Raw genomic sequence first — 15,819 nt, 5'->3', positions numbered from 1 at the left:
TCACCGAGTGCCCTGCCTTGACATGGGCAAGATTGGGAGTCTTCGGAACGGCCCTGATCGATCCGGACTCAGTGCACGGTATTGGGCTAAAGAAGTTGCTGACCTTCTACAGGAGGGGCGGCATTCTGGACGCCCTCTAGAGCGGCCTGGGGGCACAACGGGCCCATCTGGTGGCCTAAGTGCTTGGACGCCCGCGAGGGCGCCCCCCTTTAATACCAATACCAATACCAATACCAAATTTATAATTTAAATAAATGCATTGAAATCTAAAAATGTATCGTAGTGTAGCCTCCAACAACTCGTCAATTAATTGTCTCAATTGCCTTCGGTAAGTCTGAACGCACTAAAACAGAACTCATTTTGTTATCACAAGCTCGAAGAATGTCATCCAGTACATTAGTTAAAGCTATCGACGTACCAAACCCTTTACGAAAACCACAGTGAGTATTGGAAATTTATAATCTACGTAATGTTTTTATCAATAAAAGGGCTACAGTAGTTCGACATATCCTTTATTTGTTTTTTTAAATGTTATTTATTCAAATCTCAACAAAGTATTGAAACCGCAGCGAGAATTATAATAAAATTATATTAAACATAATGTATACATAGATTATAAAAATTTTTTAATATATTTTCAATTTTCAATGAGACTGTTATGCATTTATGCATAGAAAAAGATCAAATGGAATGGCCAAAAGGCGAAAAAGTAAAACCCAAAGCGCGGCGACTTTATAATAAATACCATAGATGTGGAAAAGCCCTTTCAAAATGAAAACCACGATCAGTTTTTCTAGCCGAATATTGTAACCGGTAGGGGTGTGAACTTCCTCCTGCTTTGCACTCTGTAGTTCCTACTATAGCTTAATGGTGCAGCTTCGCTGTAGATGACGAGAGCGAACCAAAACACCACGCAGAACACGATGGCGACAAATATTATATTCATATTCACCTAAAACGCATTAAACCGACAGGCCACGTTTGCAAAAAACGATTCACCACGACTTCACCTTGCTTTTTGAGTAATCTAATTTCGTGATATTTTGCTGTACACTAATAGTCTCCGCGTGTAACTGAAGTTTAAATATTTGTTTGTCAAGGTCGTCGAAGTCGTCTTCGCACGTTGGAAATAGTATGCAAACAATAACATGTTGATGCTAGTTTTCTTCACGTGTGCTGGTCTACAGTACGGCAGATTTCAAAGGAAGGGACCCATAGATATTGGCCTGTGATTAACCACAACCATTTATCTGTGAAAGGAATTTAAAAAAAGCGTTGTTTCGCGACAGTCCAAGAAACACCGGGAGAAAAGTGTTACTACCCGAATTTCTATGGCACATAGTATATGAATTCTAATGAACTTTGCAGGCTTTTCAGGAAATAGTTCCTAGAGGCCATTGTTAGCGAATGTAAGACAACGCGCCATATTTTATTTCTGGCCTCGGTGCATAAAACTATAAGGAAAAGTTCTTCGTGAAACAGTACAATATAACATTTTGACATTCACAGAAACAACAGATCAATATGAACCTATTTGGACTGAAGGTGTGATTTAATGTTATTATTATTATTATTATTATTATTATTATTATTATCGGTCTCAGATTTCTCTGCTTTGCGGATATTGGTGATGTGTCATCGGTAGAGAGGAGCCTCCTCCTATCCTACTTCACCTAAGCTCAAAAATTTTGGAACAATGCGACATGTTTGGACTATTATGGTTTTTTGTGATTCATCAAAGATGTTATTCTAATAATAATAATAATAATAATAGTAATAATAATAATTATAATAATAATATTATTACAATTATTATAATAATTATAATAATTATTATTATTATTAATATTATTAATATTGTTATTATTATTATTATTATTATTATTATTATTATTATTATAGATAATTATGTTGCTCTCTATGAATGTTATTAGAATGTGTTTGGTATTGTGTTAATTCATTTTCATTCACAGATGTGACTTGCCATTTGTTGTTCTTGTAATGTATTTAATGGCCAATAAATTCTAAAGTCTAAAGTCTATTATTATTATTATTGTTAATATTCGTTGGAAGCATGGACGCTGAAGCAGGTGCATTTGAGCTCTGGTGTTAGAGAAGTATCCTGAGGATATCGTGGACGGAAAGGATCTCAAATGCTGAGGTGCACAGAAGGATGGGATGTGAACCGGAAATTCTGGTGACAATCAAAAAACGAAAACTTGAATACATGGGACATCTAATGAGGGGCACGAGATATGGCTTGCTACATCTAATTATTCAGGGAAAAATCCGAGGAAAAAGAAGTGTCGGAAGGCGAAAAATATCCTGGCTGAGAAATCTGAGGGATTGGTTCGGATGTAGCAGCACCGAGCTGTTTAGAACGGCTGTCAACAGGGTCCGCATTGCCATGATGGTTTCCAACCTTCGATAAGATGGAATTTGAAGAAGAAGACTAGAGCCGTTGTTGCAGTCCGGTTTGGATGAGGTTAGCTGCGCCAATTTATCTATTAAATTCAAGTGTTTTTGCCTTTTCAGTTTGGTTTTCAGATCTTCTTAAGTTATTCGGCATTTTCAGTATTAGGCGGATGCCTAAGTAGTGAGGGCGTTCGGCCATAATATGTTTCACTGTTAACTTAATTCCAGAATAGTAATGACATTGAAATAATATTTGTATGGCCGATTTTTCTTCCCTGCTAGTCAGGAATTTTGGTTGTTGTCTTGTAGTAACATTTGGGAGTATTTCTTTTAACTTTGAGTCGCTTTAATTCCAATCAGATTGCCAGACTTTTTTTGTAATTTTTGTAATCAGATCATAACAGCTAATTTTGTTTGCTGTTATTTCTGCTATGTCATTTTCATTTATACCACTGTGACTTGGTATCCAGTTAAGATAGATGTTTTTGTTTTGCTGTCCTAGATAATCAATTGTTGCTACGATGTTTTGGGTTATAGGGTTCATACTATAAATATTTTCTGTAATTATTATTATTATTATTATTATTATCCTCGAACTTGCTGAAGTTTTGCCAATCATCCTGTTGGCTTCTTCAAAGCGTGACTGAAACTGACGCAGGAGGAATCAAGAAGATTTGTAAAAAGTACTGCAGTAGCCTGTGAAAGTTTCTTTGAAAAATTATTTGTACTGTTATTAATATTATAACTATTATTACTCTTATTTTTATTGTTATTATGATGATGATGATGATTATTATTATTATTTACAATTTAAAGCAAAGGAAAACAGTTTGCTGAATAAGATTCCATTCTTTTTTTCATCGGCTTAGGTGTTTAACAGACGACGTAAAATGTCATCACTACAAGATTTTGAATGGTTTAAAGGGTAATAAGGGGTTATTTTTTTTATTTTCGTCCATATTACACGCACGACACCAGCCCGTGTAATTTCGTATTTCCTCAAAATTTCCTAGTTCTTTCGCGTTCCTGCGACCTTCGAAAGACCGACGGTTTCGGCATCAAAAAAGTCGACCGACGAGTGCCACGAATGCCGAGTATTTCGTTAATGGCGGACCTCGCGGAGTTCTGAATCGACTGAAACATCCGTCCTTTATAAATGTGCATACGAAATGGTCCCTGAGTATCAGTTCGCGTTCTTGGGCGTTTATAAATTATTCATGTTTTCTTTCACCGAGAAAAACGATCGCGGCAAAAAACGGCAGCCATTGTGACGGCGTGTTTTCGAGGCTACTTATTTTTTTTTGTGACGTCATCGCGAAAACATTATTCGTCTCCCTTCACAGACGTTATCTGTTCTCTGTAACACGACTACGAGATTTCGTTTTAATAGAATGCCCTATATATTATTAGCTTAAATCGGGGACCCATTTTTTCCTGATTTCGAAAACATTTCATTTAGAGTAGAACACTGTTAAAACAATTGCAATATGGTTGCTAGCAAGGCAGACTTGACCATTTTCAAACAATATGGCTATTGTCCAGAAATTGAATGATAACTGTTTTTAAACTAACATTTCTCAAAAACGGCTAAATGAAATGTCAATAAACTATGTGTTTTTGAAATCACGAAAAAAAGATCTAAACTAATAATATTCCATTGGATAAAAAATGAGGTTTCTGTCATTTTGACAGGTTGCGATTATTTTTCGTATCTGACGAACCGTCGCACACGGCGTTGTCCGGTTTGAATGTCCCTTTGTACCATCTCGAGCACTAAAATTTTTTCCTTCACCGTTTTTCGTCTATCGTACTATCGTACTATCGTCTATCGTATCGATTATGTGGGCTTGCTGCAATTATTCTCATTTACCCTTTCGTATTATTTTAATTATTGGTTTTCCGGAACAAAAAATTGTTTTGAATTGAAACTTTTAAATTTACCTCAAAACTATATGTACAATTTATAGTAAATTTTTAAAGATAATGTATTATTTCCGTAAGTCCCCGCAGGCCCGAAGTTTTTTTTACCACAACGCGTGTTTCGCGATCTTTTTGAATTTAAATATACTATAATAAACCGGAGCCACCAAGTGTCCGGACTAACAAACGCGGACTATAAATAAATAATGAAGACGTGCCGTATACGGCCAGCAAATTACACGCGACGAAACAAAACGGGATAATTAGACAAATTTATCGCTGCTAGTCGTGCCTTTAACAAATAACCCGCGTAAATCAAATTGCTGGGGCGAATTTAATGATTTAATATCGGCCGCCCATAAACGCGATGAAATATTGCAAATTGCTGAAGAAGCAGATGACCCGGGTCGCTATTTGAAATTGTAACACGACGCCATTTTGGAACATATGTCAACGGTCAAATTTTTGAACAAACGTCGGGAACACCAGACATCGTGAATACATTTCCATCCAAAACCAAAATTAGGACGATTGTACTTTTGTAATTTGGCCTTATGGTCAAGAATCCCTAGTAGATTTTCTTAGACTTTGAAACTCTGTGTACCCTAACATGCGTTTTATCATTGAAATAGAAACTAATAATACTTTCCCATTTTTAGGGCCGTGTCATGTCATGTCAGCCTGAGTCACTGAACTCGGAATTAAAACGCCTTAGCTCTCCTCTTCTCTGTAATAATTTTCAAATTAAAGATATTAAGCGTTCTATCACAAAATACACTTCACCACAACTTTCCAACAGCAATGAGACCGAAAGCAATCCCACACTTGCCACTGGTGTCCTTCCTTACACTCACTGACTACATATCAAAAGTTCTAAAGAAGAATCAGATTTACCACTTGTCCAAAAATCTCTTAACATCATCGATCCATCAAAGGCAAAACTCGATTCGAGAATACATTGGCGAGACAGGACGAAAAATATCATCTAGGCTCAAAGAAGATGAAAGAGCCTTAAGACCAAGAGGTGGCTTTTACTTAATGAAAATCCATTTAACACGATAAATAAGAACTAAAAGTTCAGATTTTCAAGAAATTATATATTTTCACATGACAATTGTTTCGACAACAAATCAAATCAATCAAATCAAATGTAATATTTACAAACTACCTACTACTTATATACCGAAAAATGACAATAAAACCTTAATTAATGTTGAATTTAAGTTCAATAGAGGAGAGGTATTTAAATCTAATTGACCGTTAAGCAATACATTTGAATGTCTCATTTTGTTAATCTCCATGGCTTCCAATAAATTTAATTTTCTACTTATTGTGGCTGTATGTAAAAAACCAAAATTGTCGTTAAAATTGTGTTTGTCTGTGTTTCAGTGTGTAGCATAATTAGAATTTAGACTATTGTTTTTAAACGCTCTTTTATGTTCGTTAATGCGTTTCTTGAAGGATCTACCCGTTTGTCCAATATAAATTTTATTATTATTAAATTTTTGAGATTTTGGACATTTCGTTTTATTGTTTTTTAAAAATTTTCCTATTTTGTTGTCAGTTCTGAAAGCTACTTTTAAACCACATTTTGACAAATGTTTTGAAAATGTTCTCTGGGTTCTCCTATGAATGTAATTGTTTTAAATTGTTCGTGTTCGTGTTAGGTTTCGGATAAAAAGAGATAAATAAAGAGTCGGATAAATAAGTTTACTGTTGTCTGGATTTATTTCTTATTTATAATTTTATCGATAAAGGGCGGATTGTAGCCGTTGTTCAGTGCAATTTGTTTAATGATATTAAGTTCTTTGCTGTAATTTTCTGTTGAGAGTGGCGTATTAAGAAGTCTGTGTATAAAAGAGTGAAATGCAGCCATTTTGTGTATATAAGGATGATTTGAGCTGTTATGTATGACTGTGTCCGTGTGTGAAGGTTTATGGTAAATGGAAAAATTAATTGCCTCTCCGCTCCGGCAAGCAAAGACATCATCCACGTATCTATACCACCAAAGAACACTTTTACTTAAAGGATGTTCTAGTGTGATATTTTCCAAATTATCCATAAAAATCTGGGCTAACAAAGGACTAAGTGGGTTTCCCATTATCAAACCTTCCTTAGAGATGTAAATCTGTCCATTAAATTAAAAATAATGTTGGTCTAAAGATCCATAGGTGGAATACTGGGAAATAAGTTTTGTACATCAAAAGGCAATAGTGTTGCGTTAGAAGGGATTTTGATATCTTTAATTTAGTTGATTAATACAAAAAAAAAAAAAAATGCCAATTTTGGTATAAAATCTGTTTGGAACTTTAAAATATTTACTAATTTTGTTGAGAGTTTAACTGCTGGAGCTGTTACATAAGAGAAGAATGGTCTAACGGACATATGTTGTTTGTAATTTAATTAAAGAATATAATTTCAGCGGTTTTGGATTCATAATTGTTAAAAATTTCTTGTCTTTGTCACTAAATAGTGTGGAGTTAGTAATTACTTCTTTGATTTGTCTTTGATATAACTCGAAAAGTTCTGGTTTAAGAAAATTGTTGGTTTTTATATATAGTAGCAGGTAGTTTGTAAATATTACATTTGATAAAGACACAGTGTTGTCGAAACAATTGTCATGTGAAAAGATATAATTTCGTGAAAACCTGAACTTTTAGCTGTTATATATTTTTTTCACCAAGACGATGTTTAAGCCCCTCATTTAGATTCGTCCCCTTTAAACAATATATAAGCAGGTACAGAGTAAAATGCGAGCGAGTTTCAGTCAAGCTCTGAAGAAGCCAACAGGATGATTGGCGAAACGTCAGCAGTTTCGACTCAGCAAAAACCGACGCAGGAGGAATCCGGAACTTTTGTAAAAAGCAAGAAGTTTATAGATTAGTTGTTGAGTGCTGACTGCTTTAGTGAATCGAGTGGGATTATTGAAAAACGCAATAAAGGTATAATCATTCAAGAAAAGGGCATCAGTTAGCATTTAGCGATCCTTACGTTAGCAGTTCATAATGCAGAAGCAAAGTTCACCACATGTCGTCGATAGCAAAGGCGTTAAATTTTTAAGCATACAGAAGACTGCAACATATCGAATGTGCTGATAATTGCATAAGGATTCAAAATGTCAATCCGGAGATTTTCAAACTTTAAGGCCAAACTGCTTAGTCGAGTAAGTTCTGTCCTTATCTAAAAAACATGGCAAAAAGAATTAGAGGAATTGTATGGAAGGGAAAAAATTGCCAACACAATTTACATTTGTTCTTGTTCTACGCGCTTAAATTCATTTGCAGAAGGGGGTGCCATGGTAATTGGTATTAGTTTTGTACTCAGTACCTTAGGAACTTGCTTTATGATGGCTGATATATATGAGGCGCCAATAAAAGATGGAGTTAATGTTTCAAATCTTGATTTTATTCCAAAGTATACTTCGCAGGAAAATAATATTGTACACTTTTAGGTAATTACTACAAGAAGGAGTGCAAATACATAACAGATACTTATAGCAGATTTAAAAAGAATAATAAGTTAAGAACCGGCTCTGTAGCTCCAAAGAACCCTAAAATAAAAACTTGAAATTTTTTGAAGCTCGAATATTAATTTGTCGGAGACTCAGGATAAGATAGATACATCCCAAGGCATACTGAATAATGAAAATACGCAAGAAAGTGCCAGAGAGAACAATACGGAAGAAATTGACACTCCAGCAAACAAAAGTTTGGCTCGTAAGCGACAACTATGTAACAGTAAAGATGCAATTATTGTAAAATATTTGAAAGAGAGGAACGATAGACCAGCAAATTTAATGAAAAATGTAACAAAAAAGGACGATATTGAATTCTTTTCTCACCACATGGCTGAAGTAATAAGAAGTCTTCCTTAGATTTATAAAGCCCAAGCAAAAAAACAAATTAATGATGTGTTATCACATTTTGAATCAAATGAATAATTTGGCACCTAGTTAGTTCCTTGGTTTCTAATTTATCTTCTGTAACAATACATATTCTCCTCCGATTCAAGAATTAGCGAATGAAAACAGTATTGATTCATTATTTTCCAAAAACTTGCCATAAGGTTATTATTACTTCTAGAGTAGTTTTAGGTTAAAGTTAGCTTCTAAAAGGCGTCTCATCGCTGAATAAATGTATTTTATGAGTGAGGAATAACTCCCTAGTTTGTTTGCTGAAAAGCAGCATCAGAAAACAATTGCCGATGCAAAAAAATTATACAGTTATCATGTTATGTTAAGTTCGAGCAGTAAATCTCAGGCATCTTGGCAAATTATAAAAAAGGGCTAACCTTCATAAAGGTCATTCCTATATATTTTACTGATAACAATAAAACTCTATCGGATATGAATTTGGCTGCATCTGCTTTTAATGATTTCTTTATACAGTCTATTAAGCGACTAACTTCGGGATTTGATTTAAATTTTAACTTAAATTGAGGAAACGGGATTAGTAGAACATTGTTTTTGAGGCCGTATTCGAATAATGAAATCAGAGTTAGAATTTTATCTGTTACAAAAAAGCATTCAGCAGGTTTTGATGAAATACCGTACTCCTTTATGATGTCCGTTGTTGATTTACTTGTCGCTCCATTAACCTATCTTATTAATGAATCCTTCTCAGATGGTAGATTTCCAGATATATTAAAAAAAAACCATAGTACAACCGATATGCAAAAAGCGTAATTTATACGAAATCTCTAACTAACATTGTTGTCAATATTCTCAAAAAATTTTAGGAAAGCTTTCTATAGAAGGCTGTTGGGATTTTTAGAGAAAGTAAACTTAATCAGCAATAACCAGTTTGGGTTTCGTAAGGGAGTATCAACAAAGAGCTTTTGACGTAATTAACACTGATGCTTCTTAATTAACATTGATGATTCTTGCTTCTTAAGTTAAATCATTGTGCTATTCGTGGCAACGCTCTAGGATGGTTAGAGAGTTTCCTAAAAGATGGCGTGCAAAAAGTTGTCTTAAAAAAAAACGATAAGATTTTTTTTTCTGGTGATAAGATGATCTCCAATGGGGCATCTATTATTTATTATCTTATATTAATGACATAGTTTGCTGTGGATCAGATAATAATTATCTATCACGATTTGTTGATGATAGAGCTGTGGTTTCCTGCGGTCCTGACATGGAGTATCTCTCTAAGAAACTCTAATGAGGCGGTGGCAGATATTGTTGATTATTGTAACAGAATAAGTCTTATATTAAATCATGATTAAACCGAATTGATTAATGTCTCACTAAGAGGCATAGATAAGAGCATCTTAGTTATGTGTAATAATAAAACGATCGACGAGAGGCGGGTTGCGAAATTTCTGGAAGTTTATTTCGATTCTGGTCTTTGTTGGTCTCATCAGGTGGACTATATTCTCAAAAAATTATCCACACACTGTTTTGTCATTTGGCAACTTAAAAAAAGGGTCGATTATAGTCTCTTATGCTATTACTGCTGGGGTAAAAAGGGATTATTCGTACAATGCACTATAAACCGAAACATTATTCCTGCGAAAATATATTTATTAAAACACAAATTTTGACATTTCTCAGTCTATACATACTGAACTCGGTAACGATGGTTAAATTTAATTATAATGAGTATATATGTACGCGTGCAACCAATGAACGTTATAGTTTAAGACAGAATTAGAACCTAGGTATTCCAAAACATTAATTAAGTTCGCTAGCAAATAGCTGAATCGTCCTTCCTATAAAAGTTTTTAATAAATTACCACCTGCGCTGCGGTGAAACGATTGCTTATCCAGAAGGCCTTTTATTCTGTACAAGAGTAACTGCAGTGCACTTTTTAATTCGTGTTTTAATCAACGTTTGTCCATTTCAACTTGTGTTTGTTTTTTATAATGCGATGTGTTATTTTAAAAACGTAAATAAATAAAAATGTATCTTTATTTATTTTGACATTATCTTAAACTTGCAATGTAAGTCGTATGGAAATAAAGCATATTATTATTATTATTATTATTATTATTATTATTATTATTATTAGTATATTATTAAGATATTAGAAAAACTAATGGCCGAAGACGAATTTCTCTCCACTACGACAATACTAGCTCTCACCGATCAGTGCAAACAAAGAACTTTTTGAGAATTAAAAACGTTGATAAAGTCCTGATTTAGCACCTAATGACTTCTTTATATTCCTATACATTATGAATAAATTACGTGGACGACTATTTTTGACACCAGAAGAATCGATTGATGCGTTTAAAATGCATTTTTCGTAGGAGTCCCAATCGATCTAGGAAAAGTGCTTTGACAATTGGTTTTATCGAATGCAAAAGTGTGTTAAACATCAGGGTTTTTTGTTACAAATCTCGAAATATAAAAGGTAGCCCTCGTACATCGTAGATGAATGACGATGATATGACGAATCATTCTTTTAGTCTGTTAGCAATATACATAGTGGAGTAACATCGTCTACATCTTATTACTTCTCTTTTCAAAACGTGTGGTACTGGTACTCGGATGGTGAAGTGGGGGGAGTAGTCGAAGAAAGGAACGCTCGACGAAAGAGAGGAACGTTAGTGGTTTCGCTGGGTGTCGTTCGTAGCAACTCGCCAACGATAGTCAAGTGTTTGGTCTCGACAGAACCGGCGTCGGTCTCTGCAGAACGATACGCGATTCAAGTGCCCGTTTGGTGATCGTCAGTGCGGGTTCGAGAGAGAGAGAGAAAAAAAAAATCATCGGCAAGGTGCGTTCGGTTTGCGTGGTTTCGTTTCCCGTGGTGACTCAAGCCGATGGTGAACGACTGGTCCCTCTAAGCGGTCTTTCGGAGGTGAGACACGAGCGTCTAAATTTTGGGCTTTTATTGCGCGGATGATATCAAACTCTGCGGAAGGGATCATTTTTCGTAACTATTTCACTCGCCAGCGTGAAATTCAATGACACGTGACCGTTTTGAGGACTTTTGTAAGGTCAGAAACAGTTTGCAGGAACGTAGATTACAAGATTGATTGCGAAAAATCGTGGCGATCGTGCTCCTGCAGACCACCATGGAACTTTAGCAAAATCGATGTAATTGTGCATGCTCCTTGAATAAAGTGTTTTTCACATCTCGCCGAACTTCAAACTTCCAGCAAACTTTGGCAAATATTAAAATTTGTACTGTAAATTGCGATTTAAAATAATATTTTTTGAAATATCTCGCCCACCCTCAATTATAGACGAAAACTGAAACTCTCTTTCTACACAGTTTACTAGTCTCTTCAAATCAAATTATCTCATCTCTAACAGATATTCATTTATCGCCAATAATTTATCCAAAAGAAGGAAATTTTTTGGGTTTTTTAGATTCTTTACCTATAAACGACGCACCCTGTATACAATTCAAACATTGTTCGAAATGGAGGTTTAGCCCTGGATCTCCCACATTTCCTGGTATACGAATTTTTTCCGTAGAGTAAATGGTTTTCGAGAAAATACTCGTTTTCTGAAACAATGCAGTACGTCGTAATAGTAAATGACGTCATCGTGTCTAAATTGAGGGCAAGAAATGGTGATTTTCATTTGGAATTTTTTAAATATCTTGAACAGAGTATGTGATAGATGAAAACCGTAAATACAAAAATCTAGCCCTTGATACGGCCTATAACAGTGTTTAGACCGATTAGTCCTATTTTTTAAGAATTTTGATTTTCGCGGTCTTTTAGATTTTTGCCCATAATGAAAAAATCCTGTATATAATCGAAAAAATGCTTAAAATGGCCAAGGATCTCCAGCGTTTCCTGGTTCTAAAATTTTGCCGATCCGTTAAATAGTTTTTGAGAAAAACATGTTTTTCTGGAAGCCAAAATAAGTGAAATTTTTCAAAAATTTTTAAGAAATATTTGGTGATACTTGATTACGCTCAAATTCTACTGTTTATATGTGGGTACGGAGTTTTACTTCCCTGCCAAATTTAAAGTCGGTAGCTACATATTCGACGTTTTTGAATATAGCACGGAATATCCCGAACACCCTGTACAATATGTGACAACTTTAAATACAAAAATTTAACTGTCTATACGGGCTATATAGTCTTATAAAAAAACTAGCTTCGGAATCACAGCCTTCTAGTTATGGTTATACAAGGGGAGCCTATTTTTCACTTTTTTGCAAATTAACGACTCACCCTGCATGTTTTTAAAAAATCATCAAGAATAAAAAATTTTTGGCCGGATCTTGCGCGTCATTTGGTTCAAGAATTTTTTCGACCGTATATACCGTTTTTGAAAAAAGATTGCAAATACGTTTTTTAAATTTTTAAAAATACTTCCCGATCCCCCCCCCAATTTCAATATGTTCCGTTGAAGAACTAAACTCTATATTTGTGCCAATTTTGAAATCGATAGCTACAAATTTCAGGCAACTTATCGTGTTTCTTAACGATGTACGAAAAACAGAGGAAAATCGCAAAAAAAAAGATGGACGCCACTGTCCGATCGCAGTCATTTTCGATAGGCTGATGTATCTCGTGCACAGTTTAAAAGGAGAAAAATTTCAGCGTACTGGCTAAAGTAGTTCGGAAGTTTTATGAAGCGTTTTTGTGAAGCGTCGATAGAGAACGGAGAGCAGACAAAACAAATTTTTTTTCGACGCTGATCATTTCTGTACCAGTGGGGGTTCATTTAATCGATTTTTCGAAAGTAACAAGAGACAACCGCAGCGAACTCTTAACAATTAGAGTTTCCGACGACAAAACGAAAATAAAAACAGACAATGCCCGAGAATACCGTTTAGTTAATAAATTTTAATGAAAATATTATTAACCGGCAAAAAGTATGGGGGATGGGGTGATTTCTGGGTCCATTTTAAAAACGTATGTCCTAAACGTCTTAACTTTCGGGATAGAGCGTGATAAAGTTTTCAAAAATAATAAAATTTTTAATATTTAGTTTACCGCAATTTTTGTAAAATACGCCAGTGGCGGGCGTACGTAATTTCACCTGTCTATTTTGGCAGACATTGATGGTACGCTACTGATTTCTCTTAAAATTAAGACCGATCGTAAGGTATTCGCTTAAAACATCAACTCAACAAACTCCGCATGGTCACAACAATTTCGTTAACATGATAGCATGCAGAGAACCAACGAATGAACAAATAATATTTGGATTAATTAGGTCACCACTGCACTGGTTAATCGAGAACTTAGTTTTATGAAAAGCAAACTATCTCTCTAAAACAAAATATCTAGTTTTTAGTTAGTGTCTTTCATAAAAAAAATATTAAGAGACTGTTTTTACTTTTACAGTTTTGATAAGATAACATAACATCCTAACAACATAATAAATAACAAATAATTCTTATTTAAATTAACTTCATTTATTTGCACTAGTACTGTACTACTGTACTACTGTACTACTGTACCACTGTACTACTGTACTATGTATTACATATCCGTATTTTTTAATAAAACTGATAGACAATTACTTAAGGACGAAATAATAATGATAATTATTCTCTGCATGCTCTCTGTGTTTATGTCTGTTTTATTTTTTTTAAGAGAAATCGGTGGCGTACTATCAATGTGTGCCAAATTTCATTGAAATATCTAAAAAAATATATCTCTAGCTGAAAATTTAAATATTTGGGGCCATACGTTTATATAAAACTGAACTACTAGGTTAGCTGATCAAGCAGCTAGGTATGTACTGACGTTTTCTGGCTAAGCTGAAACTCGCCTAGAGCACTAAATAATATACATTTTATTTGTATTTTTGGCCTCGATTCGGTGACTCTACCCATATAAACAACACTCGTAAAACATCATTAGATGTCAATGGCATGTTGTTTATTGGAATTATTTTGGACAGATCCAGTATTTAGTGAAGCATTAAAATTTATCGCCAACGATGACGATTATTTATTCTCAAAATTACTCGAAGGGAAACAAGATTGCTTTCGAAAAATCAACGCTGGGCGGGGCAAGTTCGTAGCGCCTAGCGCGAAGCCGCTTTTTATTTTAAAAAGAAGGAGCTTCGCAGTTTTTTCTTACAGAGGTAGACATTGTTTTGCTATAGTGCTCCTGCGTTCCACTATGGAACTTTATAGGGAATATTATATTGTGCATACACCCTGTATAAAGTGACTTTCACGTCTCGCCAAACCTTACAGTGACTGCAAACTTAGATAAATGTAATAATTTGCACAAATAATAGAGATTTCACATCTCGCGCACCCTGTATAATAGACGAAACCTCAAACTCTCTCTAAACAAAATTTTCGAGACTGTTTAAACCAACTTATCCCATATTTCATAGTTTGTCATTATCAGCAAATAATTAAGCCAGATTACGGCAATTTTCAGGATCTTTTGTATTTTTACCAATAATCGACACACCGTGTACATAATCCAAAAAAATCCCAAAGTAACAGTTATAGCCCTAGATCTCCCACGTTTCCCGGTATATCAATTTTTTCAATAGGATATACAGTTTTCGAGAAAAGACTTGTTTTCTGAAACCATGCAGTACGCCGTAATAATCAATGACGTCATCGCGCCTCGATTGAGTACGAGAAATGGTGATTTTCATTTGGATGTTTTTAAATACCTATCAGTGTTTAAATCAATTGTCAATATTTTTCACGAATTTTGATTTGGGGTTAATAATTTATTAAAGAAAAAAACAATTTTCATGGTCTTTCAGATTTTTGTTCACGATTGACAAACCCTGTACATAATCGAAAAATACTTGAAATAAAAGTTGTAGTCTTCGACATTACGCGTTTTACGATTCAAGAATTTTGCCTATCGGTTTCATAGTTTTCAAGATATGCCAAGTTTGAAGTCAATAACTGCAAATTCCAGGCTTCATTTTTCAGCATATCATATTATATGTCGAATATCCTGTACAATATGCGAACACTTTAAATACAAGACTTTTAGCTCTCTCTATGGACTAAATTGTCAAGTAGAAGAAACCGCCGACTGAGTAACATTTTTCCGTTGAAAAGTAACTCAATTTTCATATTTTTGGTAATATCGGCACACCCTGTATATTTTCAGAAAATTGTCAAGAATAAAAAAAGTTTATAGGCGTCAATATTCCGCGTCTTCTTGTTTAAGATTTTTTTGCATCCGATTAACAATTTTCGAGAAATATTTACTTTTTGATTTAAAAAAAAAATGGTTTTGGAATTTTAAAAAATACTTCTCATTAATCGATCCCTCTCAATTTCAATAGGTTCCGTCAAGGGCCCAGGCTCTATACTAATGCAAAATTGCAAATCGATAGATTCAAATTTCGTACACTTATACTGTTTCATAGCATAGTTCAAGTCGAAAATCGAAAAAAAAAGATGGACGCCAAGGTCCGGTCGCGGACCGTTTTTACATATATTTTGCGAATCATGGATGGTAAAAAAGGAACCAAATTTCAACCCCCTATCTTAATCCGTTAGAAATTTATGGCTATAAATGGGTTTTGTCTACAGAGAACGGAGAACGGACAGACAAAAAAAATGTTTTTCTCGA

The 15,819-nt window shown here is 34.5% G+C and overlaps 1 protein-coding gene across 1 annotated transcript in view; it reads left to right on the top strand.

Moving 5' to 3' along the window:
• The first annotated feature begins 10,937 nt into the window (after positions 1-10,937).
• Positions 10,938-15,819, top strand: part of LOC132697921 (protein Shroom) — a 227,211-nt gene continuing 222,329 nt past the window's right edge. The window contains exon 1 of the mRNA XM_060663684.1: positions 10,938-11,139. The gene's annotated coding sequence lies outside the window, so the exon portion shown is untranslated. The remainder of the gene's footprint in view (positions 11,140-15,819) is intronic.

Source organism: Cylas formicarius, unplaced genomic scaffold (assembly GCF_029955315.1).
Source record: "Cylas formicarius isolate icCylForm1 unplaced genomic scaffold, icCylForm1.1 PGA_scaffold_2__14_contigs__length_35257938, whole genome shotgun sequence".
In the NCBI taxonomy this organism is placed as follows: Eukaryota; Metazoa; Arthropoda; class Insecta; order Coleoptera; family Brentidae; genus Cylas; species Cylas formicarius.
This window is presented reverse-complemented; position numbering and strand designations above follow the sequence as displayed.